Source organism: Lissotriton vulgaris, chromosome 9 (assembly GCF_964263255.1).
Source record: "Lissotriton vulgaris chromosome 9, aLisVul1.2, whole genome shotgun sequence".
Lineage (NCBI taxonomy): Eukaryota > Metazoa > Chordata > Amphibia > Caudata > Salamandridae > Lissotriton > Lissotriton vulgaris.
The window spans coordinates 230,491,349-230,519,204 of NC_141697.1; positions in this window are offsets into that span (position 1 = coordinate 230,491,349).

A 27,856-nucleotide genomic window follows, 5' to 3' on the forward strand; every position below is an offset into this window, starting at 1 on the left:
ACTTTTCTTTTCCTTTTTTCCCACCTGTCTACCCTGACCTCCTCCCTCTGTTCCTCCACCCCTACATACCCTCCCCACTCCAACCTCTCCCCAGCATCCCCAACCCCGATGCTCACCCTCCACCGTGGAAGCTTCCAGACCGAAGGACTGTGTGTGCGATGAAGCAGTGTAGCACCATGATAAGTATAACCCCAATTGCTATCCTAAAAGGAAAATACAAAGAAGAAAAAAAAGAAACAATGGAAAATACATTGGCTGAGTAATTCGCTATAAAGATTGAGCACAAACAAAAAAACAGAGAGACAAGCAAACCATCTTCATATTCAGCTTGGATACATTCTAGAGCCCATATTACCTTATCAGATTGCTTCATTCATTGTTGTTTATCTTCTGTCAACCACCCCACAACTTAGCACCCTCCGTTCAAGTACAACCAATGCATTTACCATCTTGATAATATTGTAACTTTGTTGTTGCTCCCTTGTCTAACAGCACAACCTTGCCCCCGCTATCCCCTTAGCTCTGCCAGAGCTTCCTTCGCTTTAATCTCTGAATTCTAGTAGTGAGTATGACCTCCTACTATTATCTTTAGTTTAGCCGGGTTCACCAGCTATGAGCGCGTTGAACTTTTGCTGCCAGTTCCACCCTTCCAAGTCCGGGAATGCCTTGCTCAGCAGATCGATCATATAAAGTAGTACATCTGTGCCTTCTCGACCCTCTGGAATGCCAAAGAAGCGTACATTGTTGTGTTGCTGCCGGTTTTCCTCCAGCTTCCATTGGATATCTGTTAGTCTAGCCTCATGTGCTTCTGATTGTCTCTGAACACCTGAGATGTCATCCTCAAAGGCTCTAGTTTGCGTCTCCAGTTCAGTTAGCCGCTCACTGATATTATTGTAAATTTTTGCAACCTTGCGAACTGACCCTTGCATTTTCCGAAGAGCCGATTGAGAGCGTCTCCTATCTTGCCTTGTCTCTTCACGGTGAGACATAATTGACTGTAGTATAACCTCCAGCATTGAGACTGTGCTATCTTGAGATCCTGCATCTTGTTATCCAGCAGTTGCACCAACCAAATGTTAAGTTGGAGCGTAGTCCCATTTCAAGTCTTCTTGCCCTTCTTTTTTCTTCCATGCAGCTTTCTCTGTCCGGCTAGACCTTCTGCGTGCTTTGCGCATTGTTGCTGTGGAGTCCACCTCGCTAGTGTAGTTTCCACTAGAGTGTCAGCAAGATAGATTCATCTACTGAACAGGTAACATCAGATAGGGAATAGAAGCAATCTGCAGCTTCTGAGTCGTGCCCTTTCCGCTCTGTCCGGCTTTCTTTGCTACTTTGTGCTGTGCCCAGTCCTATCCCACCTAGAAAGCTGAAATCGTGCTTCAGGGATGGTGCGACTGGCATTCTTATTGAGGGGTTCCCTTCTGTCCCTTGTGCCCCCTGTTTGGCATTCATTTGTTGGAAGCTGTCAGGTTCTGCCTCTGAATGTGATTATAATTGGAAGGGATGATTAACTAATGGGTTGTCTTTTTTGCCACGCTGCCCCCTCCTTTGTTGCCTTTGCCCCCATAGATCCTGTCTGATCTCCCCGTCTGCTCCCGCTGCATGCCTGTTGTTGGTCAGGACCTGTAATTGCAATTTCTGAGCTCCCGCTGTCCTAGGGGATTCCCCCTTGCACCACAGACTCATCCGTTACCTCCATGATCCAATCTGGGTTGTCTACAGCCAGATTTCCGCCTGCTGCATTTAGCGCTGTATACTGCTTCTTCGAGCCCCTCGACAGACGCCAACACAGCAGCCCTTTGCAGCTGTGTTGGCGTCTGTCGTGGTAGGGGGAGGAGTGCAGCGGAGGGTGGAGGTGAGGTGTTCTTCTGTGATTTTGTTCCAGTTTTTGCGTGGGAGGTGTGGCATGTGCTTGTGCGTGGTGGATTTCACGTAGGAAAAATGGAATGGACGCAGTGGGAGTCCGTCCAGAGCGGTTCGTGGTGTGGCTGAAGCGAATGTTGTTTTCTGCTGCAAAGAAGGGGTCAAGAGTGTGTCCAGCTATGTGAGTGGGGGTGGAGATGAGTTGCTTCAGTCCAATGTTGGATAGGTTCTCTAGGAGGGCAGTAGTGTTGGGGTCACTGAGGTTGTCCAGGTGGAAGTTCAGGTCTCCGAGCAGTATGTAGTCTGTGGAGGCGAGGATATGGGTAGCAATGTACTCTGCGATGGCGTTGGTGAACAGGGAGCGGGGTCCGGGCAGTCTGTAGGCGACTGTTCCATGGAGTGTTGCTCTGGGGTGGTTTTGGATCTGGAAGTGAATGACTAGGCCTGCTCCTGGGTGGTTACGGCGGTCTTTCCCCAGGATCTTGTATTTGTCGGGGATGGCAGTTGCGATTTTGGGTGCAGAGCTGGCGTTGGTCTAGGTCTCGGTGAGGAAGGTGATGTTGGGTGAGTGAGTGTTTAGGAAGTCACAAACTTCTACTGCCTGTCTGTGCAGGGCGTGCACGTTGAGGAGGATGCTGCTCAGGGGCTTGTGCACATTAGCGTCCGGTCGGTTGGGGGTGGCTGCCTTGGTCCGGAGGTGGGTGAAGGTGCGGCAGCAGTGTCTTCAGGAGAACGGGCCTTGAGAGTTGCTGGGCGTCAATAGCTGGCAGTTGTTGTTGCGTCCAGGGTTAAGTGCGTGGAGAGTGCTGGGGTTGTAGCAGTGGGGTGATGGGGGACCAAGGTCCCTGGAGCTGGTCAAGATCGGATTGCGGACGGGCGCAGACGGGCGTACCTTTGGTGCACCTGCTTCTGGTGGCCGCCATTGAGTAGGGGTCAGGGGATGGTGAGCAACTGGGAGGCAGGAGCGGGAATACTCGGGGAGGGGCCACCCGGCAGCAGCGGTGGGGACAGGCAATGCAAAACAGGATACACAACAGTTAAAAAAACAAAAAAAGGTATAACAGACAACTGGCAAAATAGGAGAGAGAGGCAAAACAGAAAGAGGAAGAGAGGCAAAAACAGAAAGAGGAAGACACACACAGAGCGGGCTAGCAGAAGAGCAGGCTCTTCCACTAGACCACCAGGGATGAGACCCAGGCAGGAGCCTGCGGGAGGAGGGCCTCGAAACACCTTACCTGGATCACAGAATGCGATGGTCAGCAGAACCTTAATGGTGGAGCTGCGCAAGGGGGGAGTAGTTACCCTGACCAGGAGGTCAGAGGTCTTGATCAGCTTAGTGCGCAGTAGCCCCCATTAAGTAGGGGTCAGGGGGAGGGGTAGCAGCTAGGAGGCAGGAGCAGGAACACCCAGGGGGAGGGACTGAGAGGGCAGCAGCGGCGGGGACATGCAACGCAAAACAGGCAAAACAAACAGTAAAAGACCGAAAAAAGGCAAAACAGGAGAGAGAGGCAAAACAGAAAGAGGATGAGAGGCAAAAACAGAAAGAGGAAGACACACACAGAGTGGGCAAGCAGAACAGCAGGCTCTTCCACTAGACCACCAGGGATGAGGCACAGGCAGGAGCCTGCAAGTGGAGGAGGGCCCTGAACACTTTACCTGAATCACAGAAGAAACTGGGGGAAGTGCCTTAATGCTGGAGCTGCGCCAGGGGGGAGTTGCCCTGACCAGGAGGTTAGAGGTCTTGCTCACCTTGGCGCGCAGCGGCCGCCATTAAGTAGGGGTCGGGGATGGTGAGCAGCTGGGAGGCGGGTGGCGCGAGCGGGAACATGTGAAGGGAGGGGCCACGGGGGCAGGAGTGACAGGGACAGGCAACGCAAACAGGAAAAAACAAACCGTACAAGTTAAAAAAAAGGTAAAGCAGGCAACAGGAAAAACAGGAGAGAGAGGAAGAGTGACCAAAACAGAAAGAGGAAGGACACACACCGGAGCAGGCTAGCAGAATAGCAGGCCATTCCACTAGACCACCAGGGATGAGGTGCAGGTAGGAGTCTGTGGGTGGAGGAGGGCCTCGAAAACCTTACCTTGATCACAGAAAGCGCTGGGGGCAGTGTCTTGCAGGTGGAGCTGCGCGAGGGGGGTGCAGTTAGTCTGAGCAGGAGGTCAGAGATCTTTCTACTGTTATTTATTTTTGAGAAAAGCTTGCATGATAAAGTTCAGCCAAAACCTAAAACAGGACAAAAGTGACTACTTGCCATAATGCAGCTCACATCATCACTGTCTTGCCATAAATAATTTTTTGACGTGAATTTCAGTATACCAGAATATGGCACTGCCCTGAGCGGGATCTTTAAGGTGTTGCAAAAATGTAGGTGCTTTGTTTCCATCGCTGCCAACATGCTACTCCAACATCAAGAAGGAGCGTGCTCAGCTTCTGGCATCGAAGCTTAAAAAAATGATTTAACCTCTTCTAAACATGTTCCTAGAACTCCGTCGTTGGAGACTTCCTCCATTGCACACCAGCACAGCACTGCTAAGCATTTTCATGCCATGGACGGGAGATGCCAGAGTCCTTGGGTTCAGTACTTAGCACTTAGGTGCTGATGCTATATGCCTCTGTGTGCTTATGTCCAGGAATTCCGCGACTTTGATGCCAACCTGTGCCAGACAACTAGTCTTCTGGGATGTTCACAATTTCTCTGCAATTTTAACATTGATAGGCTCCATGTTTAGTTCAGGAAATGTTTTTTCTCCCTCTCTTGCACTGTTCTGTCGCTATACGCATATGTTCTCTTTTTAATGTTACACGTGAAGCTCTCCACTGTCAATGTGGCGAGTCTACCCTACATAAATATCTCCAAACATTTCTAATGACTAAATACATACGGCACTCATTTTCTGGCTCAACCTGCAGGCAAGAGAAAATACGGTAAATGTCACATTCGCCACTCACTGGCACATGCCTAAATTATGGTTCCACCCATGCACAGTGGCCCTACCGAGGTACACTTTGATGGTCCTGCTTCGTGAGACAAACTGCAAAATGTTTCCAAATATGGTCACAAAAGATCTGGGCCTGGTTCTGAACCTCAACATTCCGCCATATTTTCAAAATTGTTGTAAAAATGAACAAGTGAACCTTGGCGCAGTGCACACACATACACACAGAGTCACCAAATGTATTATTACCCCAATACAACTGTAAATTAAGTTTTTGGGTCTCCCCATGCCCTGATGCACCCTTTAAAGCATCAAAGGCACGTAACAGAAAATATTGGTGACACCGTCCAGTCAATTTTACTCCCCCCCCACTTCATGTGACCAAATGCAAAAAAGTTAGAAAATTAATGTGATTCTTGTCGTGCCACAGGTCAGCCCCATTTATAGTTTATGCCCTCATCCTAAAATATATTGGAAATAAAAAGAACTTGCCCGTTTTGGAAAATATGTGGACCAGTAACACTACAAGAAAAAAGGATGGTTTCCAATTGCCTCAGTGGTTCTGCTCTCGAGGATGTCTATCTCAACATTCAGGGGTTTAGCTATGAATGGTGCAACAGGTGCAGTGGCACCAGTGCCTAGGAAGTAAGGGACCCACTTCACCCCAAGTATGTATGCTTTTTACTCCCTAACGAGGAAGACAGGGGCCTATTTTCGTTTCTTGTAATAGGGTCCAAGGCACCATTGCTACACCACTGCCAATAATGGCCATACATGAAGCTGAACCTCTAATGGTAGCGATGAGCGGTGCCTGCTTGGCTTTATGGTCCAATGGGCTCCTTTCTATGATCTTTTGGAATTGATGCGATATTTAAGAAAGATTCTACAAGAAATATGTAGGCGATGAAAATATAAGTTTACTATACACTTGAACAATGGATGTGTGTGGTCATTTAAGCAGCTTCATTTATTTATTTATTTATGGGATTTTTAATGCGCAACTAATACCCTAGGGTGTCTAGGCGCAGTGAGATACTCTAGGATACACAAAATTCAGGGCACGAACTTATTGATTGAATAGCGAGGTCTTCAAGGCCTTACGAAAGGCAATGAGTGTTGGTGCTGTTTTAATATGCAAGGGGAGTGTGTTCCACAGTATGGGGGTCGCTACCAGGAAGCGTCTGTCTCCCCATGTAGCCGTTCTTGTTCGGGGAACATGCAATAGACAGCTTGCTGCTGATCTTAGATTCTTTCCAGGTATGTACACCTGAAAAGCTTCCTTTAACCACATGCGTGCTAGTGGAATTCTGCACCCATGCTGATATTTTTAAAAACCCATTGTTCATGACGAGCTGGGCTCGTCATCAGTGTTTGAGGAGGCTACACCATGACGAGCCCAGCTCGTCATGAGCCTGGAAGGGGTTAAGAACTTTGGTCCAGTCTGATGAATGGCCTTATAGGCGATGCAGAGAGCCTTAAATTTGATTCTGCTCTCCACTCTTAGCCAGTGTAGATGGCGTATGGCTACTGAAGTGGAGTGTCGCCAAGGGATATTAAGCAGGATCCGTGCTGCCATATTTTGCACAGACTGTAGTTTGTTCAGGATGTATTTGTGTGTGCCAAGGAAGAGGGCGTTTCCATAATCCAGCTTCGAAAACACTAAGGTGGTGATCAGTGTTTTCCCTGCCGAAGCAGGTAGGTATGGCATGAGTTTTTTTATTTTCTTCAGCACGAAGAATGCAGCAGAGACCACCTTATTGACATGATAACCAAAAGATAACCTGTTATCAAAGATCACTCCCAAATTCCTAACCTTAGCAGCTGGAATCGGGGGGGTGCCCATCTGACTGGGCCACCATGTTGGGGACCATTCGGGAGAGATCTTACCGAAGGTCATGACTTCGGTTTTCTCTGCATTAAGTTTCAGGCAGTTACTGTGCATCCATGGTTGTACATCCAGTAACCCCTCCTGAAACTTAGCTGCTACCACTGGACCGTTCTTGTGTACCGCCAACACAAGCTGGGTGTCATCCGCGTAGGTAGTTAATCGCATCCCATGAGATTTAATGACCCTCGCCAAGTCCGCAACGTAGATATTAAAAAGCGTGGGACTTAGCGAGGATCCTTGAGGGACCCCACAGAGCAGTTCAGAAGTGGGCGAGTAATAGTTGCCCAATTTGACTGGCTGTTTACGATTAACTAGGAAAGAGGCTATGAGATCTTTAGCCAGATGGCTAATTCCAAGGGCTGCGACACGGTCGACCAAGATGACGTGGTCGACCGTGTCAAAAGCAGCTGACAGGTCCAACAAGATGAGCACTGCCGCACCTCCCGAATCCATGATCTCTCGAATTTCATCCGAGGCCTTTACCAATGCTGTCTCAGTTCCGTGTCCCTTCCGGAACCCGAACTGAGTGTCATCTAGGAGTTTGTGTTGTTCAATAAACTCAGAGAGCTGTTTATTCATTATTGCCTCTACTATTTTGGCAGAGAAGGTGGTGAACAAAAAAAGAGGCATCACATACAGTCAATAAAAAAGGCAAACTTTCCACACTTCACTAATAAAGAAACCGAACATTTGCACAATTCTATGGAAGACAATAATTCTACACATATTTAACGGAGTCTCCAGACCCCTAACTTGGCGTGCACTTGCGTGCCTAGATAATCAGGCTTTTTTCACATGGGCTGTACTTGATTTCTAGACTACAACCTCATTCAGATACTGAGGTTATCGACAGTCCCAAACCTCCCTATGAACTGATCAGTTTGAGGTTGAGGTATGGATTGTAAGTCTATCTGGGCAAAATGGTTCCGCACCTGGGAAAGACGCTATGATATCTGGTATCTCCTTGAGGGTTGGCCTATGGACCTAGCTGCCCCAAGCACTACTAGAGGTCCCAATACATCTCAGGTCTAACATCTTGCTTGGGCCTCTCTGGTGCTGGCCTTCACTTTAGACAACCTTATATGTTTATGACAGTTCTACTATCTCCAAACTTAATTCCATTGACCCACCAGCTGGTGCGTCAATGGCACCACGTCACATTCTAACCCATCATTCCAGTCATTTTGCTCAGGAAAGCTTATCTCATGTTAACCCTTTATTAGACAGGTAGGGTGTGAAATTTGGGAAAACAGTGGACTGAAGAAGCGCCCATCTTTATTCCCTAATTAGATTCTCTCCCAGGCAAGAGCTGTTATTGGGCACATAATCACTAAGGACTAGGTGACATATATAATAATAAATCTTTCAGAGCTTTTTAACCCAATGAAATTATTTAAACATGTTCTGATTTGTGATGTGTCACCCAAAGTAACCAAAACCTTCAAATATGATATTTCTATCCTGCATATCCCAATTCTAACCATTAATGGACACTTTTTTATTCTAGGAGAGGTAGGACCTGAAAGTTAAAGATTTTAGAACTCTATTTATGACACTGTAACCACATGAGACATGCTTGGCATTTAACTAGTACAGATGGCATATTACCTTGAAAAGATGTTGCCAGATGGTGTGGCTTAAAGCACTACGTTGATATTTGATAAATTCCCCAGGGCAGTAATGCAAGCCATGTGGCAAGCGGTGGAGGGGGCACCAACCATCCAGAGGGGCATCATTTTCAGTGGGCCACCATTCAGCCTAACGACTAGGAATATCTATTGGATATGAGAGACTCAGGCGCCCCTCATCATAATCTGCTGGAGCCCCCATTTTTGAGCCTTACGCCACTGACCTCCCCTTGTAGGCCTGGATAAAAAAATTGAGATGCACTTGTGTAATCTTGCACTGCATGTCTAACTTTCACACTGTGTGCCAACTTAGGGGCATATGAATGAACAAGCCCTTTTGTTTTTTTATGTTTGAAAGCTTTATTGAAGAGCAATAATAAGCAGCAACAATATGACAGCAAAAAGAGATAAAGGTGTAACAAACCATTTCTGAAGTCATAACATTGCTAATGTCGTAACTAAGAAACAAAAGCATTTTTATGAGATTTTGTAAGGGAAAGGGAAGGGGGGAGGAAAAGGGATGAGAAAAAGTGCTATAACAAAATAATGCTATAGAGAATAACGGCAAAGAAACAAATGGTGCAAGCAATAATACAAAGTATACAGTATACAAAAATGATGCAATATAGGAACACTGCAAACAATATTAAATAAACAAGCGGGAGAGAGTATAATCCTTCAAGGAGGTTTAAAATTTTCTGAACTAACATGAATAAGTTTCTTTTGAACTAATTGATCTAGGTATGTGGTAAGAGGCAGCCAGTAAAGATCTGCATTGCGACTTGGTTTACAGGAAGAGTCAAAGGCAACATCAAGTCTATGAAAATGACATGAAGAGTTCCACCAACCTTGTATGGAAATATTCGTAAGGGATTTCCAGTTAGAAGAAATGTGTTGAAATGCAAGTGCAAGCATGAGATCAAAAAGACCAAGCGAATGTGGAGGCAGATCTAAAGAATCAGAGAGAGTGTCCAGAAAAAGAAGGTGGATTGAGTAGGGAATGGAAAGTGTGAAAATGCGAGAAATGTAAGACCAAACCTTTTTCCAGAAAGCAGATACAGTAGGACAGAGAAAGAACAGAGGCAAAAGATCAGCATTGGAAGTACAAGTCCAGCAATTAGAGTTAGAGGAGGATGTGAAGCGAGATAGAGAAAGAGGAGAAAGGTAAAGTCTATGATATAAAAAAATAAAGATTGAGTAAGAGATTTTTGGACCAGAGCTTATCCCAGAGAGCAATGGACCAGGTACAATCCAGATCCTTTTCTCAAGAAAGCTCCAATTTGGTTTTGACATGATCTGGGTTAGGGGAGGAAAAGAATCTATAAATAAGAGATGCTTTAGGAAGGGTAGAAAGTACCACAAAAAGATGAGAAGGAGGGGTTATTGAAGTCAAAGAAGGAAGAGAATAATAACCATCAAGAATTATTTCCATAAGAACAGCAAATTTCTGTAGAAAAGAGTGAGGACAGTGAAACTGAAGCTGAAACTGGGGAAAAGAGCGAGGCGACACACCATCAAAGAGATGGTTGACCCATATGATCCCTTTTAGCCTCCAAGATGTCCAACAAATAGGTCTGTTATTTAAAAGAATACGGGAATTATACCAAATGGGTGTACATAGAAATTAGTCACGCGAAATGGCCGATGGAAAGATCAAAGGCTTTAAAAGAGAAGAAGTATGTTTAAACAAAGGAAGAGAAGTATAAGGAGATTTGGTGGAAAAGCGTAATACTTCCTCAAAGGAGAAGGGCTGTAATAAAGTCTGTTCAATGCAGAGCCAAAGAGGAGAAAAGGGGGAAGGTTCTGACGGGAGCCATTGTGATGCTTGACGTAGAGAGAAGGATTTGTGATATAGACGTAAGTCCGGGAAATTAACACCACTATTCGATTTAGCATTACGAAGAGCCTCAAGAGAAATTCTAGATTTTTTATCTTTCCATAGGAATTTGGAAAGAGAAGAATCAATACGTTTGAAATAAAGGGCAGGGACATGCACAGGTAACATGGAAAACATATAAATAAGAATAGGAGAAATCATCATTTTAATAGAGTCAAGACGACCCCACCAGGAGAGAAAGAGGGGATTCCAGGAGGAAAACAACTGATCAATTTGAGACAGAACTGCGGACATGTTTAATTTAATGGAAGAGGAATAGAATTGGAAAACCAAATACCAATATATTTGATCTTTGTGCTGTTCCAGACAAAGCCAGTTGAGGAAAAAAGATGAGGAAGACAAGATTTGGTCAAGGGGAGAATTTCTGTCTTAACAGAATTGATCTTATATCCTTAGACAAGTGAAAATGCTGCAAATTCAGACAGTAAAGGGGGGATAGATAATTCTGGGTTTGAGATAAACAAAAGGATATTGTCTGCATATGCAGAACGTTTTAATTGATTCTCACCATAGGGGAAACCAGAGATAGAAGTGTTGTTGCGGATGGAGGAGAGAAATGGTTAAAGAGCTAAAACAAAAAGAAGTGGGGAAAGAGGGCAGCCTTGATGAACTCCCCTTTGAAGGGTAAAGGAGGAAGAAAGTTGGCCCTCCACGAGAACTGAGACTTTGGGCGAAGAGTATAACAAGGATATGAGAGAAATAAAGTTGGGACCAAAACCATGCCATCTTAGGGAAGCAAACAAAAAGGAGCAATCTACTCTATCAAAGACCTTTTACGCATCTACAGAGATAGCGGCCAAAGGAATTGAGAGAGACGAGGCCTTATTCAAGACATATAGAAAGAGCTGAGAATTGTCAGAGGTGAGCCTCCCTTTAACAAAACCACACTGCTCTTTACCAATAAGATGAGGCATAAATGGGTCCAAACGTAAAGCAAGTAATTTAGCAAAGAGTTTATAGTCAACATTAACCAATGAAATTGGACGATCATTTTTACAAAATTTGGGGTCACATCCATCTTTTGGGATAAGGCAAACTGTGGCATCTTGAAAGGAACCATCCACTTTACCAGAACGGTAAAATGATTGAAAAAGTAACAGAGTTTTGGCAATAATAGGTCGGAGAAATGTAAATAAAATTCAACCGGAAAACCATCAGTTCCAGGTGTTTTACCTTTAGTAAGAGAAGACAAGGCCGTAGAAAGTTCATACAATGAAAGATCAATGAAAGATCAAGTTCAAGGTCTGGAAAATTGAGATGAGAGGTAGAGGGTTTGGGTATTTTCTCAAAATAAGACTGAATAAGAGAGGGAGTCGGAGGAAATTTTGGAGAATATAACTGTCGGTAAAACGATTGAAATTGGTCAAGAATGTCTTTGTCTGTATGAAGAAGGGTATTGCTAGAAGAATGAACAGATTCGATAAGAGTACGTTTGTAATGACTCGGTTTTCCGTATATTTTGGTGCCTCTGTCAGTTACCAAGCCATTACTTACCACATCCCTTCTCAGGACTCATAAAAACACCACACTTTAGAATACTTATCTGAGAAAGGAATAAACACTAACAACATATAAGACCATTGCCGAGGAGCTCGCAAATAACAACAAGTCACAACATCTCCCCATCCGAAAGGGTACGCAGCAAATCATAACACCTCCCCATCTGAGAGGGTACACTGCGCATGCTCCTCCTGGCAATGTATTGGATAGCATAATTAGAATTTAGACATCCCTGCTGGGAGTCGATTTCCCTCCCGTATCAACAACTACCCGTTGGAGGGGAACTTACCCATCCCTCCGTGAGCACTTGGTAAAAAAGGGGCCCGACCTTCCCTCACAAGGAATAAAGACAAATTATATGCTCTGGGGTTTCTGTATTACATGATAGTAGGATGACAAGAGAAAGAAATAACTAAACATCACAGTAAACATTTGTAGCAATCACCGACACATACATATAAGTAGAACCTGAAAATAAAAGACATAAATGGATGCAATAGGTATACATGGAACACCTCACCATAATCTTAGACATCTTTTCCTCTGAAGAAGGGTCTGCCTCTCTCTCCCTCTCTGGTACGATCAGGACTCTCTGTTCCACAGTCACGACTGCACGTCTGTACCGCGATGTATCACCAGACCTCCAAAACCACCAGACCAAGATCTCACCCTCTCTCGGACCCCCTTTCTCTAATATAGAATGCAGCTCTCCATCAAAGTTTCAAGCAAACTCTGCCTACCGTTCTCACTGGATTCCTGTACCACCTCGTACCAAGACAGCACAACAAGCAGCTGGCCAAGCGTTTTTTCTATGACTCCGGCATCGAGTAAGCACATTCCTCTGATAAGAACAGGTCCTCTCTAGTTTAGCAAGAGCGAATAACAACTAGGAATTAAAACATTACCTCTCACCTAAAGAGGCCCAGAAGATGGCTGCCGTTTAGAATATGGAGTTGCACAAGCATAGGCCTCTACTCCTGCAAAGAGCCAACATTAGTATGCAAGAAGGCATAAGATCATGCCAATAGGCAAGCCATGCCATTAAGCAAGATGAAGTCAGAAACAGAAAGAGACATAATCAAACCCTTCTTTGTAGCTTCAGGTCTACACATCACTATGTCTATATGATGATATGAATTGCAAAGCAAGATAATATGAAAGCATGTCAAAGGCAATAGTCAGCCATAAAACAAGGTAAAGTCAGAAACAGGCCTACATATCACTATATTAGGCTAAGATATATTGAGATGTTAGTGGGCAATGGTCATAATCGAGCCACTTATCGATAAAAATAGCTCAGTCACTACAACGTTCTTTACGAGACTTAAGATAGTTAGCTAAGAGTTTGCCAGACTTGTTACGACCACCATAATAACGTGCACTACTACGGAGGAGATTCGAAGATGCACTATCAGTGGTGAGTTTATTCAAAGCAATTTTTGCTCGCAAATGGTCTGGTAACATACACTTATCAGAAGAGGTGTAGAATTGATGCTCCAATTTTTTAATATATGCTAGTGAAAATGTACGTTTCTGAAGAAATTGCTTCTTTTTCCTAGAGATAAAATCAATAATAAATCCCCTTGCAGTAGCTTTAAAAGAATCCCAGAGGATATAAGAAGGGGTATTAGGATCAGAATTAAATTGAAAGAAATCCTTAGTGAAAGAGCGAAAAGAAGAAGAGAAGTTAGGATCGGTGAGAAGTGCACAGTAAAAGCGCCAACGAGAAGGCTTGGGGGGTGGAAGTAAGTCATGATCCGTTACAATGGGGACATGATCCGAAATAACTATGGGTTCGATAGAAGAAGACAGTAAGTTTTTAGATAAGGATTGAGAAAGAAATATATAGTCTAGTCGAGAGAAAGAAGCATGAGGAGGAGAAAAAAAGGAATAATCCAAAGTGTCTGGGTGTGTGAGTCTCCAAGAGTCAGTAAGACGTGATTGTAAAATAGTATCCAAAAATTGTTTGTGGGGTTTGTGAGGGATAAAGCGAACTGTGGATTTGCGATCAAGGAATGAATCCATAATCTGATTGCAGTCTCCTCCTAAAAGGAATAAATCATCTTTGTGTTGAATACATTTGCTCGTAATTAAGGGCCAAAAAGAACAGTCAGGTTGAGTAGGACCATAGATATTAAAAACAGTTAAAGGAATTGAATTAATTAGTAGTTTAGCCAAAATCCATCTACCATCAACATCTTTTTCTCTAATAGAACTTTACACTTCAATTTTTTATGAATTAAAATAGCAACACCATTTTTGTTGTTGTCAGAGGGGAAAATAAGACTGTACTTTTTAACTTAAGGGATTCAAGTTCAGTAAGATGAATCTCTTGTAGAAGGACGATATCGGGGGTATAGGAAGATAAATGAGAAAGTACTCTCTGCCGTTTAATGGGATTAATAAAACCTTTTACATTCCAAGAAACAACTCTGAATTTATAAATGAGATAAGTGTAGTAACATCAGAAAGTGCAAAAAAGTATGCAAACATCATATAGCCGAAAAAAGAAAAGAGTAAGAAAGGAAAGAAAAAGTAGCAAACAACTTCAAATAGAGGGAAGTGGTGAAAGAGGGAGAAAAAGATGAAAATTGCAAAATGCAAAAAAGGAGAAAAAAGAAGAGACAGTACATATCCAAAAGGACGACTGCAAAAAACATACCTGAAGGGGAGATACAAGAGGAAAGTGGGGTAAGGGCGACACTCAACGGGATGAACCACACGAAGAGTAGGAATCCAACCGCACCAGGACATCAAGAAACTACAGGAAGGGAGCCACAATATGTAGGGAACAAACGTCACAAATCTATGGAAGGGAATGAAAAGAGATGAGAACAAAGAAGTAACATTAGGGGTACAATATAAGGTAAATAACAGACTAATACATATATCAACATATATGAAAATAGATAAGATAAATTTGCATATGAAACACCAACAGGAGTGGTGTGAGGAGAAACAACAAGAAAACAAACAAATATTAGTGTTGATCTATACAGCCACTAGGAGAAGAGGAGGTATCCATGCCACTATTGGATTGAAGAAGGATGAAGTTCTTAAGTTCACCAGGATCCTGAAAAGGATTTTGGTGAGTGACCTTGAAGATGCATGGGTGAAAAAGACCATATCGAGCACCAAGAGCACGTAAAGAGGAACGAAGAGACAGAAATTCTTTCCTCCTTGATGCAGTGGCAGTTGAGACATCTTGAGAACGGAATACTCTTTGGCCAAGCCATGGAACTTGTATTTTGGCTCTAGCTGCGGAGAGGACTGAGAGCAAATCCGTAAACTTCAAGAAAAGAATGATGACTCTGCGTGGTTTTGTTGAAGCAGCTGAGCGAGGACCAAGCCTGTGGGCTCTTTGGATACTGAGAGAAGTAGTGGGTGACATGTCCAAAAGATTTGGCAGGAAAGATGTGAAAAAGGTCACCGGGTCGTCACCTTACAGGGATTCTGGCAAACCATAAATACATAGTTTATTCCTTCTATTTCTATTTTCTAAATCCTCAGTGTGTTGCTGAAGAGAGAGAACTGAATTTTCTAAAGAGGAGATGCGCTGAGAATTGGTTTGTATCTCCTAGACTTGTTGTTCAACAGAAGTAATCCGGGTATCCATAGTCGACCATTTTTCTTTCAAGAGTTGCATGTCCTTGTTAGTTTCCTCATTAAATGGACGTAATGCACGTATTTCCTCCAAAATGAACTCCATAGAAATAGGAGATGAAGTCTTGTCAGGAGAGGGAGGATCATGCTTCACACGTTTAGTTGAAGTAGTAGAAGTAGCAGAAGAACGGTGAGGTGCTGCTCCAGCCATTGTTAGCACAGCGGTAGAGGCATGCAAAGCTGAGGAGGAAGTCACCTGAACACTTGTAGAGGGCACAAAAATAAATGTTGGCGTGTGCAACTTAACCATAGAAAATAAAGTACTTCCAATTCGGTTTAAAGCAGGCTAGAGAAACCTCAGAAACTGTGAAAGGCAATGACGTATGTGCGTAAAATCTACAAGGCTGGAGATACTGTAAATGTATAAATCTGATTTGGTATCCAATATGAGAGAAACGTGCCACAAGGAGAAAGTCAATGTACGCGAATATAAAGCAAAATCACAGCAACATCCAGACTTGAAAATATAGCAGTTCCGGAAAGACAACAGCAGGCACTGACAAAATGTGATGAAATAATTCAAGACGACTGCAGCAAATGAAAGAAAGGAAAACTTCCAAAGAGACCATCAATGAAGGAAACATTAATCATCAGCATTCAAGTTGAAAGTCACAAAAAATTGTCCATATGGTAAGAAAGCAGTCCTGCGAGACACTTTAATAATGAGGAAAAATTTGAAGTACCTCAAAAATGGTGGAGTTGTGAGGTAGCCATTGCGGGTTCCATTTGAGGGCAAATAAAACATCAGGGAGCAAATGACAACCTCCTTCAAGAGAATTGCCACAATTCCTGACAATTCCTAACCAAAACTGCAATGTCAGGAATGCTGAAACATCGAGAGGCAGGCGGTGGCATATCAAACGTGAAGACAGGAGAATGTAGATATGCGCGTCTAAAATGGCGGCGGCCGTCGCCGTTGTGAGGGAAATGGACCGCTGCGAGTAAATGAAAGCAGGCAGACGTTTGGCGTCAGGAAAAGGGCTCACCGGGTGCTCAAAACATTCCTAAGCGCATTGCTGGTGTCTTGGGCCAGGAAGAATTACGGAAAGTGCAAACTAGCGAGCAATTCTTGTCCGGGTTTGGCGGAGGACCCACTCTAGGCAGCCATCTCGATCGACGCCTTAGCCACGTCCCCCGAACAAGCCCTTTTGTGATTCCTTAATAGCGATTTTTTGCGGATTGCTAGTAAGGAATTGCAAAATGCTATGTATTTAGGAATCGCAATAATAATTGTGATTCCTTAATATTCCTTAATTGCGAATCGCAAATCGTGATTTACAATTAAGGAATACCTTTCCATTCATTCCTATGGTCGTAAAGGCCCATAGGAATGTTTGGGCAGACATTCTCAATTTGCTATTCGCAATTAGAGAATCTAAAATTGAGAATGCAATTACAAGGTTGGAAGGGTTTCATAAGGACACCCTGATGCACCCCTGAAATGAGCATGTGTGCACATGTGGCACACCTACATGCCCAAAGGGCATGTAGGTGTGCCACATGGCACTTTTAAAAAAGCAAAACCATGCTTTTTTCAAAGAATTCGCAAATTACCACCAACTGGCAGTTGGTGGTAGTTTGCGATTTCTTATTCCATATTCGCACAACTTAGGTGCTTTCTACATCGCATTTAAGGAATTGCAATTTGCGATTCATTAAATGCTAAAGCAAAATAGAGAATCACAAATTTTGTGATTCTCTAATTTGCCATGCCCTTTTGGAATGATACATCCCAAAAGGCCTTTTCCCGTTCGTAAACAGGAAAAGGGCTTGATACATATGCCCCTTACACATTTGCAAACTGCAACAGGCCACAAGAATATAGCTGGATAAGGCAGGGGAACAGTTAATGACTGATGAGCAACTAAGGACATTCCAGTGAAATGAGAGCAAAACTAACAAATGGGGAAATTCTAATGAAACGTTTCACAAACTCAGATATTACCCCAATTGTGAATACATTAAATATATAAAGTCCAGACGGGATGTAAACTTCTGACATAAGAGTAAGGCTGATAGTGCAGATAAAAAGATTTTCATTGTGGCCATCCTGAAAGTGATGGGTCTTGTGACGGACACAGACCGGGTGTACAATATTTTCTCCAACCTAAAGTCTAATCAAAGAATTTGCCATTTCACACAGGTAGTTTAACATTCCAACAATCTGTGTAGTCTTTGTTCTTTCAGGTAAGGAGTGTCAGAATACGCTGTCTTTCTTTCCTTCCTGATTTGTAAAGTTAGCAAATACTGTTTCTTTAAAATTATTTGCTCGTGGGCCCTTGGCTACCCCTCGTCATTTTTACAGCGAAGCCTTTGGAAACCTAATGCAAAAGATCTGACAATCTAACAAATATGTAACTTTTGTATAGAACAAAGGGGCTGCCACTTAGAAATCTGGACAACTAGCAAGGTCTGTATTTCACGAAGGAAGGAAATAGGCCTTAATCGGCATTTATTTTCTATATTCATTAATGGCAAGATGTGGAGGTAGGGTGGGAAGCATAAACAAGTTTTATTATTTTACTATTTTTGGAATGCAAAGATTTGAGGTCTAGCTACCTACCTCTATAGCTATATGCCAGAGATCATGTAATCAACACTTAAAAAATAGACAGACAGTGTGCTTTGGCACAGGCCACATCGGCCATTGCTTATTTGAAGTGTCTTCCACATCTCACATCAGCCCAGGGTAATATTGCGAAAGTTTACAATTGAAACAACTTCTGTCTCTGCAAAAGCAGCTGCTCTTCGTGCGGCCCTCCTCGGCACTTCTATACAGGATGCAGTTCCTTAAGGCATTATGAGAGGTTCCATGGGTGTCTCCCACAAAATTAACAATATTGTCCACTCAATCTCGGCACTTCTTTAGCCCTCCTAAGGATTGCTTTTCATTGTACTCTGTAACACAGCATACAACTGATAAGTATCCATTTCCACAGGGAAAAAAATGACCCCTTTACTAACAAGAGCCTTTTAGACAAACAGTTAAATGGCTATTCAATGCTTAGAATAAGGACATTTTGTAGGTACCAATTACTAGAAAAATGTATAACTATTAGGGTATTGTCACTGGCGTCATACAGCGCTTATAGAAGGTGCACTCCGGGATGCAATAACTACTATCATATTACTATCCCAGCATTGACATATTTATTTTGGGCTGAGAAAGGATACAACAAATCATTGAACTAGCAAAGTTGAATATGCACATATATGTGTTGATGACCTTCCTATGATCTGCCATGCACAAAACCATGGATTATTTTTTGCAATTTTACTTTTCCACTTTGAAGAGGGGGAGAGATGTATGGGTGTTCATAATTCTATGCTCTCCAGTGATTGAGTGGACGATGTTGTTAATTTTAGCTGGAGCCTCCCATTCAACTATTTAACAAATGGTTTGTGTGGCTGGTTCATTTTCTTGAATTCAAATTATTGTCTGCAGAGAGAGAGAGAGAGAGAGAGAGAGAGAGAAAGTGATAAAAAATAAAAGAAACATAAGCTTTATTACATCACTGTAAGATGTTTAAAGATGCTTTTGATGAAATGGGTGCTGTCATAAAATTTAAATTAATCATCAATAATTCCACAACTTCAAAATCATCTTTCCACTCAAATGTGACAATTTGAAGTGAGAAAAAGCAAGACTTATTCCACAGATTCTTAAAGCTGATGTTACAATGAATGTGTAAAGTAGTAGGTCACCTACATTCAAAGATACAATGTGAACCTGAAACTTAAACCTTTAACACATGGGCCTTAAGCATAACTAACCGTATTGCTTAATTTAAAAAAAATGTTGCACCATTTATTTGTTAACACTGGTGCAGGTTAATTCTTCTAACAAATGAAAGACCCAGAGGAAGTTGGCCCTTGTTTTCCCTGATGTATGTGAGAAAGAGTTACGGTTAAAAATGGGGGTCTCTAGTTGGCAGGTTGTTACCCTGTCCACGTAGGGACCCTTCTTCCTAGTCAGGATAAGGGGGGTACACTTCTAAAATAACCCCTGCTCAGCCCCATCATACCTTGGCACAAGAAGTCAGGCTTATCTTGAGGCAGTGTGTAAAGCATTTGAAATTAACCAGCAGTAATACAGGGAAAACACTTCAAAACCGCACCACATCAGTTTTACGAAAATATCAAATATTTTATCTGTGTAAAACAAGAGCAAAAATTATACCAATCCACCATACAGAAAAAATAGACTTGAAATACAGATCCTTAAAATCTATAGCTCTGTCTGGGGCTATCACGGCATTGTGAACAACAAATCCAAACAGTTCCGACTGACCGTGCCATTGCGGGCCAGATATGGTGTCGAGAAGACCCGTAAACAGTACTTTTAGAAATGCAGGGCGTCGGTGACCTTTGCGATAAGCTTTGAAGAGTTGGTGTCCGTTCCGGAGGTCGGTGCAGGAGTCATCAGGCCCTTGAAATGACATGCGTTGCAGGTAGAACCCTGTGCAGTTGAAGTCAAGAGCGCTGGCATCAGTGGGCATCCAGCAGCGTCAGTCAAACCAGGGCTGTGGTGTCACGTGGGTCAGTGCTCGTTTTGGTGCTAGCAGGTCATAGTGCAAGCAGCAGCATAATCGTTGCTGAAGCGTTGTTGTTGACTAACGAACCAGAGTCGATGGCACTGGCATCGGTAGGCCAAGGCTGCAGTGTGGGATGGGGCTGTGCATTGTGTAACTTACAAGCGGTGCCCTCAAACCACTGTGCAGGCTGCAGCGTCGATGTCAGCATGGAGCGGCAGCCACAGGGATACCAGGGCGGCGGTGTGAAGGAGGAGGTGTGAAGTGCTGGGCCCACAGGATGGGGGTGCAAGCAACGGCTCAGTGGCAGCATCGTGGGTCACTGAGACCCAGGATTGCAGTGCGAACTGCGGTGGTGCCCTCTGCGGTACCTTCAGGACACAGAGCTGGCAGCAGCGTCGTTGCTTTTTCTTGTGTTGCAGCACAAAACACACAGTTCCCAGTGCTGGTATCTGATGAACTTGAAGTCTTTGCTGTTCATTAGACTTCTTGCACAGGGAGCAAGCTCTACCCCAGTCCCTTCGAGAAACTCAAAGTTGCAGAAATTTCAGTCCAGTCTTTTATCTGCTCAAGACAGAAGCTGCTACTGCAGGCCAACACATCAAAGCACACAGCAAAGTGGTAGTTCCTCTCCTTTCGGCTTCTTCGGCTTCTTCAGCTCTTCTTCTTGGCAGGTTCCTTGATACAAAAGGGTTCTAAAGTCCTGGGGTCAGGGCCCCCATTATTTATACCACAGTTTCTCTTTGTTCTCTTTGTGGTAAGGGTCTCTGATCGCAGTCCAAACCAGTTCTGCCCTCCCTGGTCAAGCTTCGGTACAGGAGGTGGAGACAGCATTGTGCAGAGGAGACACTGCCTATTCAGGTGCAAGTGAAAACTCCACCCACCACTCTAAATGCGGACCACGCCTATTCAGCCCAACTATGAGTCACCCAGGAAAGGCAGGACACACCTCAACCCCCATGTGGCTGTCTACAGTTAATACACAGACCAGCAGAGGCACACAGAATGGTTAGACATGAAAATACCCACTTTCTAAAAGTTGTATAATATAAAAAATCATCTCTACTAAAAGATGTATTTTAAAATCCTGAGTTCAGGCATACTAAACTCTATTTACCTATCTTTTCCCAATGGAAAGTTAGGCTTGTAAGATGTTACAAAGCAACTCCCATGTTAGCCTATGGGACAGATAGCCTGTCAATAGTAAAAAACTAAATTGGCAGTATTTCACTATCAGGACATCTAACATAGACCAAGAAATGCAATAACTTATATACACTGCACCCTACCCATAGGGGTACCTTGGGCTTACCTCAGGGATGCCTTACATGTAAGGAAAGGGAAGGTTGGGCCTAGCAAGTGGGCACACTTGCCAGGTCGACATGGCAGTTGAAAACCGCGCAGACACTGTAGTGGCAGGGCGGAGACATCTTTGAAAGGATGACTGTATGGGTGGCACAACCAGTGCTGTAGGTCCACTAGCAGCATTTGATTTACAGGCCCTGGGCACACACAGTGCACTGTACTAGGTACTTAGTAGTAAATCAGATAAGCCAATCTTGGAAACACCAATCCATAAACACAATTTACATGGAGAGCATATGCACTTTAACACTGAATAGCAGTGGTAAAGTGACCAGAGTCCTAAAACCAACAAAAATAGGAGGCCAAAAAGCAAAAAGTCTGAGAGTGAACCTGCTGAAAAAGCTAAGGCTAACAATTACACATGTACACATGTATTGAAAGTATTTGTTATTCACTCCCACTGCTCCAGGTCTTGACTACTGACCACAATGCCATTCATGTTTTGGTGTAAGCACTTTACTCACTTGCTGCTAGTGCTAGGACTATGTTTCACGTGGCTAACATAACTTGTTTTTGTATAGTTATGTGACACTTCATTTCTCTTTATACCAATAAGAGGCAGATAATATCCTATTTGGAACAACTATTCAAAAGTGGGGCACATGGGAGGCATGGCCAGAAAGACGGCCGACCCTGAGTGCTGAATTGAAGCTCCTGACCCCTGCACTATCCTGTAGAATCCTCTGACCCGCAGAGGCTTGAGACCCCTGAAATGCCTCTGCACCAGTAGCAAAATCTGGTGGGCAGGCGATGAAGCTGCTGTGACCGTGATTTGGAGTGGGGGGGTGGGGCTGACAGGAGTTCCATCTTTGGTGCTGTGCGGCAGGGAGAGACTGCGGTGCCCAGACAGCTGCGGGGAAGTGAGACTCACCTCCAGCCCTAGGCACAGCCACCACAGAGGGTCTCAATCAACAGCTGGGGCAGTAGAGGCACAGAGACGGTGCCAGACCTCGCCCGCTGGCATGCCAAGAGATAGGGCTATGTAGCGGAAAAAGGTTTTGCCACCAGTTGCTGACACTCCCTGAGGTGTGGCCCAGCCTGAGATGCCTTGCACAAGCCTCAAACTATTGCCTCTTGCCTGCGATGCCAGGGCGGTCTCCCCTTACTCCCTGCTCTCCGCCCGAGGGATGCATGAACCTAGTGGCAGCTGTGGTTTGCTTTGCCTTGGGCTGGGGTGCATTTTGGCAAAAGTGAATGTGACTGCACAACCCGTAGCCGGTTCAGGGGTGCCTCATGAACCATTGGAGGCCTCTTTGAAAAAGGCATGCTGGCTCCTCTGCAGTGCCCCAACAGGACGGGGTACCTGGCTCTGCCTCATCGCACAGTGGAGATATGCTGACCCTCCCAAACTTCCTCCTGAACTAAAAAGTTCAGTCTGATTATCCCAGTGTGAGGGTCTTTCAGTAATGTCCCTGAAGTAGCACTGGACTGCGGCCTCCACCTTTATTGATCCTGGCACTCCTGGGTACTCAAGCCATTTGAGATAAAGAGGGAGGTACTGGCAGCATGTTCTGGATTGGGATATGACCCCTCAGTTGGCAACTGTGCATACTTCTGGGCCCATTTTGAAGACAGTTGGAGATCTGTCTCTTCTCACCACCAGATAGACTGATGCTGTGATATGGGACCCTGGGGAGTTGGTATTGAGAGCTGTCAGTTGCCCAACCCCCCGGCTCCTCATGCCTTAAATCCAGTCACGGCACCTGGTGATGGTGTCTGCCTAGAAGAGACAGGACCACACCATTTGGGGAGCCCCTGAGGCAGTGCTTAATGTGTACCTTAATTATCATGGCTGGGTCTACACGCATTTAGTGCACGTAATTGATTTGATAGTAATTAGTGGCACAGAGTGAGTGCTGCTCTACCGTAATTGCTGCTGTTACTAGTTAAAGTGTTACATACTGGCTGTGGTTGTGTTGTTGATGACTACTGATGTTGAAGTACTTGTTTCTGACTCCGATTCTGTTTTTTCACGAGTCACACGTTCAAGTTAGTTCTCACTCCGTTCTCACTCTAATGTTGTTCAATGCAGTGGCAGAACTGGCTCAGTGTTGCCGGCCCAGTGGGCGGGACATTGAGTTGGGCAGGGCTTTGGCCGGGGTTGACTTGGGGCTGCGCGCGGCAGCATGCAGCGTGCGCAGATTTCTTTAGATTGCAATGAGCGCACATTCGCTGCTTTTTGCCGTGCCCCAGCATACCCACATGGCCGCACCTCACCAAGTCATCATGGTTCAACGGCTGCTGCCGCCATTCAAAGTCTCGGAGTGAGAGAGCGATCTAGACGATGTTGGCAGCGTTGAAGAGTAGAAAGTATATAGTTACAACAGCACAAGGTGAGGCAGGGGCCAGGCCTGGTAGGTCTAATCATCATCAGTTAAAATAAAGCTGTGCAGCGCAGCCTAAGCAGCACCAGGTGAGGCAGGGCCTGGCAGGTGCCACGGCCTAATCAGATAATGAAGCTGCACAGCAGCCTAACAGTTACAGAGTCCCGAATGTTGATTGATGTTGATGATGGCATGGCCATCGGTCGAGGGCCTGCGTCCCTTAGTTTGATGTTGCGGGCCGACCCGTGCTGGATTCAGTTACTTTTGGTTCCACATAACTGCAGGAGTTGGGGCTGTGCGCGGCAAGCAGAGTGCGCAGAATTTTTCAGATTGCAATGCGTGCGCATTCGCTGCTTTGTCACACACTAGCATGCCAGCACGGCCTCACCTCTCACCACCACCGAGTCTGTGAAAATACCAAAGGGCTTGTAGTCAAAACAGCCTAACAATCAACACACTGGATATATAGTAAGTTCGTATCCGGCTGTTTGACACAATAAAGGACTCCAATGGACAACTCCCCCTCTGGAGATTCCTAGACATCTTCTGGTGCTCTGTTTTTCTTGTACAGAATCGTTATTTGTTACTTAACAAATGTGTTACTGTCTTGAGTGCATTGGGTAACCCCGTTATCACCACCACCGAGTCATCATGACCATTTACGTTCAAGGGTTCAAGAACCGTTCAGCAGCGTCGGCTCACTAAGTCTAAATGAAAGTAAGCCCAAGTGTGAAAGTAAGCCAGTAGCAAGCGCGAATGTGTTGTTGCGGTGCAACGTGCATTGGCGACTTGGTGGTGTTTAGGAGTAGCGTGCCCCAGTGGCGTAGCCGCTGCCAGCAGTGAGTGAGTACTACTACTGGCCAGTCTGACTCTGGCCAGTGCCGCCGCCAGTAACCGCACCAGCCACCAGGTGAGGCAGGACCTGGCAGCAGTCCTAATCAGTTAAAATAAAGCTGCGCAGCAGCCTAAGTAAGGCTGCAGCCTGCATGCTGTGCACTACTGCAGTCAGTGTGTGTGTCCCTGTCCCGGGCCGGCTGCCTGGCCCGAACCCACCGGTATCTTATGTTTTAATTGACACACACTGTGACTGGCTGCACTGTTACTGTAAAGTAAGGTAGTGGGGGGCTAATGAATACTGCGTCTGCGCGCCAACTGAGCTTAATAGCAGCACTCACTGTTAAAGACTATTTATAATCTGCAGGCTACAAGTTTAAAATCTGGCATGGCAAACATATTGTTTCTTTATACTTAGAAATAAGTATCATTATCAGAAGTTTATTGGCAAGGCTGCTCATATTTCTGTTCGATGATGTGCGCTGCCTTTCCTATTGACAACGTTTTCACATGAATGTTGAATTTCAAGCAGTGGAGGCTTTTCTCATTTGGGCAACATTCTGCATTGGAAGAGTTGTCAATGGTGGGGTCTTTATGGCTGCTTTCGGCTGTAAATCTTTGTAAAATAAGAAAGCCCACCCCTACATTTTGCATCTCTTTGCTACTACTGTGGGGTTCCGTTTGTGCATCCTCAGCATGCTCTGTAGGGTACCACGGTTTTCCTTGCCAGCACTGCCTGGAATGATCATCAGTAGTACTAGCAGGCATAAATACCTTGGTGACTTTACAGGCATTGTATAAACCGGCATTGCCATGTTTGTGAACCTAAGGATAGAAACAGCAGTGCAGAAGAATTCACGTTAGCAACACATAACGTATGTTTATTTACAGTTGAGTGGATAAGGGGGCAATGGGCCCTAACGCAAGAAGAAAGATTATCCTCCTACCCCCGGTTTTAGTAACCAATTGGCATAACTGCAGTTCAGTGGTTCGTCAACTCCCTGGGCCCCATTGTGACCATACCTGCAGTGCTTATGATAGCTACGCCCCTAAGCATGCGATGTCCACACTCACTTTGATTGATGTTTTTCCCCTACTCCTTTTCAAATGTGTTTCTATCACATGTGCTCCTTCACAAATTAAGACGAAGACTAAGTTGGTGTTTTACTTCACATGTGTGGTTTTCGTGCACAGTACGCTTGTTTTGGTGGCTCTTGTGGTAAATGGTTCTCGAGGGGACACGTTATTAGTGCATTTGTGCATAATAAGCAACACTTCCCTCTCAGTGTGAGGGGAAAGGATTCGGATAAACATGCCTTCCAAAGTTGTAAAGGCCAGTGCCTCTTAGGGACAGTGAAAGGTACTGAAGAGTACAAATGCGTCCGTATCTGTGACATCTTTTGCAGCTGTGACATTGGAGGCTGTCAGAAAAATTGCACTGTGTCAAGGTAGAAGCTGTGTGTCACCTCCAATCTATGTGGAGATAGGCTGCCACTGGGACAATGTGACCGCTCTTCACAAACATATTGTGCTCCACCTCTCTCAGAGTGGGCTAAAGAACGGTGATGGATTAAACCCAGATCTGTTGACTGGGTGTGAGTGTTTGATTGATTCAGATGCACCGTCCATCACCACCCCCTTTTGTACCCCCCTTTTGTACCGCTCTACCTATCTCAATACAGATGTCCTTCATGAAAACAGGCCCCAGGGTGACATGCTGTATGTAAAGCTCAACCCAATGGTGCGTTTTTATTGATTTCATAAGTATGCAAGTCTGAGTCATCCTTTCTTGGATTTGAACTTGTCACATGATGACTTGGAGTTGGGGCATGTGCATTGTCACACACACTCAGCTGTTTTACCAAAAGAAAGTCCCAGGAAGTAGAGGTCCCTTGCTGAAATTCATCTGACTTTTCGTAGTGCAGTTGGGGATGTGGGTGGAGCTAATAAAGGAAGTGAATGGAGCCAGAGTAAAGTGGGTGTGACCTCCGACAAAGGTTTGAGCGCCTGCACTTCATATTTTACAAATTAAGCACTGCGGCCTGAGGCAATAGCCCATGAGGGAGACGCAGCTTGGGCCTGGTTCAAAGTATCAGTGGTGAGGTGGTCTGGCCCTAGATTGCCTGTGCTGCAGTGGTCCTCACCCTTAGGGGGCCTGGGACCTCCTGTTTCCATATGCTCAACCTGTTTAAAGAGGCGAGAGACTGTGGAGCATTACGGATTTACACTGTGCCACCATTGTGGCGATCCACAAACAGGGTAAGCTTGTAACCGACTGCAGCACCTACCGGCCCATCTCTCTGCTTAGTGTTGAGGTGAAGGTGCTGGCTACCATTCTTGCCGCACGACTCCTGAAAGTAATTATCCCACTCACTCAAGAGATCGGTCTGGCTTTATGAAAGGTAGGTCTACAAGGCTTAACCTTCAAAGCCTCCACAACTGGATGTCAGAGGTAGCTCGGAGAGACGACCCCCATATTTTCTTAGCATTGGACTCAAATAAGATGTTTGATGCCATACATTGGCCTTTTCTCCACCAGATGCTCTGTATGTTTGGTTTCAGTCCGCTTTCGACAATGGAGCTCATTGCTCTACCATGCCCCTATGGCGACGGTTCGAGTTAACACGGTCTTCTCCTGGGTTTCTTCAATAGAACGTGGCACCCGTCAGGGCTGCCTCCTGTCCCCATTGTTGTTCACTCTTACCTTCGAGCCACTGGTGGCAGTGATTCTTTCCCACCGGGATATCTGAGGGTTCAAGAGCTCAGCGACGGCCGGAGAGGAGGAAAAAATATTTCTTTTTGCTGATTACATTCGGCCTTATGCCACCAAACCTAAGACTAACATACCTATGATTCTTAATACTTTTGAGTCCCATGGGGCTCATTCGGGCTACCAAATCAATTGGAATAAGTCAGTGCTCTGCCATCTCTACACCTCACAGGTCTCCTTCGGGTGCTCCAGGTGGTGACCGAAGCTTTTCACTATTTGGGCGTGTATGTGATGCCACACTGGGAGCAATGTTTCACCTGGACCCTTGAGAGAGTGATTGGTGCCTTTCAGGAGCATGTTGAATGGTAGCGTGCCCTGCCCCTAACGTTGATGGTAAGAGCGGGCATTTTCAAAACTATTACACTCTTGAAACTACTATATGCCAGGCAAAATAACTACTACCTGCTCCCAAACGCCATCTTTGCTAAGCTGGAGAGCAATTTGCACTCCCTGCTGTGGTGTGGTAAGCACCTTAAAACAGCCTTCTCCAGACTCCAACCTAACTCCTACAATGGGGGTATCACACTCCTGGACATTAGGGCATACTATTTGGAGCGTACCTGGGTCAGTGAACGACTGGCGTTTACCCCTGAGGACCATTCCAATTATAAGCTAGAACTCAACCAATTCACTAGTCACTAATACCTCGAATTTCCTG